Genomic DNA, 3,030 nt, shown 5'->3' with positions numbered 1-3,030 from the left:
GCTATAGTTAACATACATAAACAAAGAAAGAATAAAGAAAATAATTGGCGTAGCCATAACCCTATCGAATTGTTTAACAGGAAAAGAAATGCAGTAGTGGTTACAAATTCACTGTTCCAACGTAGTCATATCCCATAAACACATCCTTGGCAAAGGCAAAGTTAACAAATTAGATTTTGTCACATTCAATTCTAGCAACCCGGAAGGAAAAGCAGCAAGGTGCAACTCTGAGCAAGTCTCGACTAGAGTGGCGCTGGAAAAGCACAGCAGTTCAGGCAGCATCCGAGGAGCAGGAAAATCGACGTTTCGGGCAAAAGCCTCTCATCAGGAATACAGGCAGAGAGCCTGCAGGGTGGAAAGATAGATGAGAGGAGGCTGGGGGTGGGGAGAAAGTAGCATAGAGTACAATAGGTGAGTGGGGGAGGGGATGAAGGTGAGAGGTCAGGGAGGAGAGGGTGGGGTGGATAGGTGGAAAGGAAGAGCAAGTCTAGCAGCGCAAGATGTCCTGCAGCTTCCAAACCCTGCTGAGACCTCATCCACAACTATTGCTAACGACAATTCAAAACCCAAACATCCTGATTCTGTGAAAGCTTGAACATACCAATACAGGCTGATCCTATTGTTCCCAGTAAAACAAGAAGACCTCACAATCTGTCCCCTTTACGTGTTTGTAATATATATCTGGGTATCTGTGCCTTAAAGCCACTCTACCAAAATACCCAGGACGAAATAAATCTTTTAAAAGCATGGTATTGTCATATTGATTATTGCCTCGACGCAGACACTAAAATAATTTGTACATATTTACAAAGAGCCAACGTTCCTACTTAGGTGAGTAGTGGAAGTAAATGTTTCTGGAATCAATCTGCCCGGAAATACACATTTCCAAGTACAGAGAATCTAATTGGCTCCCCTTAAATATTCCAAGTTATGAAACCAGTGCTTTCAAAACCTCTGAGGTTGAACATTGATCAAACTAAATGGAAGCCACCATATGAGTAAGGGTTCCACGGCAACTCGGAGACTGACCAGTAACTTGTCTGGTCAGTAACTTACCTCCTGATTCGCTCAATCCTAAACGTCAGTTGCATCACACAAGTTGACTATTATAATATTATCCAATTGCCTGAAAACACAATTCAAAAGTTGCTCAACAACCACCCAAAGCAAAATTATCTGCTTTCGTGACCATTTCCACTAATTTTTGCGTTCCCTTCCAAAAACAATAACTCAGAGTAACAACAGCATTTCCTGTTTGAAGAAACATTACAAATGTCCTTCGACTGCAACACTATCACCAACAAAACGCAGTAACTAAAAGACATAAAAGAAGATGCAAGTGAACGCCGTCAGCAGCAAGTTATCCTCCAAATCACAATGTCACCTCAGTTTGAAATATACTGCCAATCTTTCATCGCTGAAACATGCGTTTCATTGATCCCACTTCTTTAAAAAAATTATTCATTCACACGATGAAGGGGTCACTAATTAGGCCAGAAATTGATTGCCCATTTCTAAGGGGAGCCAGTTAGATTCTCTGTACTTGGAGTGGCATTTCCAGGCAGTTGGATTCCAGGAACATTTATTTCCACCACTCCACCCAGACGTCAGTTAACATTTAACCTGTGTCACACGGAGGCCAGTGCAGGTAAGGATGGCAGTTTCCTTCCCTAAATGGCATTAGTGAAACAGATAGGGTTTTACAACAATTGGTAATGGATTTCAGTACATCATTAGACTCTTAATTCCAGATTTTCATTCAGCTAAAATTCCACCATCTGCCATCGTGGGATTTCAACCCAGGAGCGCGACTTGTGTTTCCAAATTAACTGCCGAGCAATAATACCAGTACGGCTACTGCATCCTTCCAAATATGAAGCATAAAATCTAAATATAGCAGCTGTAACCTCAAATTAAACGGAAAAAAATTGGAAATAATGATTAGGCATTTTATGACTTGCAGCAATTGTCATTGAGAGGTCTGTTTTGAACTTACAGCTTAAATATACCCGATTCTCCACCGATAGTGGGAGCATGGGGATTCCAACCGGGGTTAACAGATGCCACTTTTAAACTCTGGAGAGCCAGGGGTATCTCATGTCTCGGATGTTAAATTTCTAATAAAAATATCTATAAAAAAAATATACCCGATTCTCAATCCAAACATACTTTTCCCGGTGGCCTAACACTTTAACTCCACTAAACAACCCCACCACCCTCCTGTAGCCGAACACTGTAACTCACTCTCCCACTCCTCAAAAGACATGCAAGTTCTGGATCTCCTCCACTGCCAAAGTTCAGCTACCCGACGTCTGAAGGGAGAACACATCATCTTCTACCTTGGGACCCTCGAACCACACTGTATCAATGTATGCTTCACCAGTTTCTTCATTTCCCCTCCACCCACCTTGTCTCAGAGCCAACCTTCCAACTCAGCATCGCCCTCTTGAACTGTCCTACCTGCTCGTCTTCCTCCCACCCTCCACTCCGATCTATCACCACCACCCACACCTGCATCTACCTCTCGCATTCCCAACTAACTCACGCCCCCAGCTCCATTGGGACACCCCCTCCTTCTTAATGGTACCTGGGACTTCGATGTTGTGGCCATTTCGGAGACATGGTTAGAGCAAGGACAAGAATGGTTGTTGCAGGTTCCAGGATTTAGATGTTTCAGTAGGAACAGAGAAGATGGTAAAAGAGGGGGAGGTGTGGCATTGTTGGTCAAGGACAGTATTACAGTTGCAGAAAGGATGTCTGGGGACCCGTCAACTGAGGTAGTATGGGCTGAAGTTAGAAACAGGAAAGGAGAGGTCACCCTGTTGGGAGTTTTCTATAGGCCTCCGAATAGTTCCAGAGATGTTGAGGAAAGGATAGCAAAGATGATTCTCGATAGGAGTGAGAAAGACAGGGTAGTTGTCATGGGGGACTTCAACTTTCCAAATATTGACTGGGGAACACTATAGTACAAGTACTATAGATGGGTCAGTTTTTGTCCAGTGTGTGCAGGAGGGCTTCCTGACACAGTAT

The sequence above is a fragment of the Chiloscyllium plagiosum genome, chromosome 39 (genome assembly GCF_004010195.1).
Source record: "Chiloscyllium plagiosum isolate BGI_BamShark_2017 chromosome 39, ASM401019v2, whole genome shotgun sequence".
Classification (NCBI taxonomy): Eukaryota; Metazoa; Chordata; class Chondrichthyes; order Orectolobiformes; family Hemiscylliidae; genus Chiloscyllium; species Chiloscyllium plagiosum.
This window is presented reverse-complemented; position numbering follows the sequence as displayed.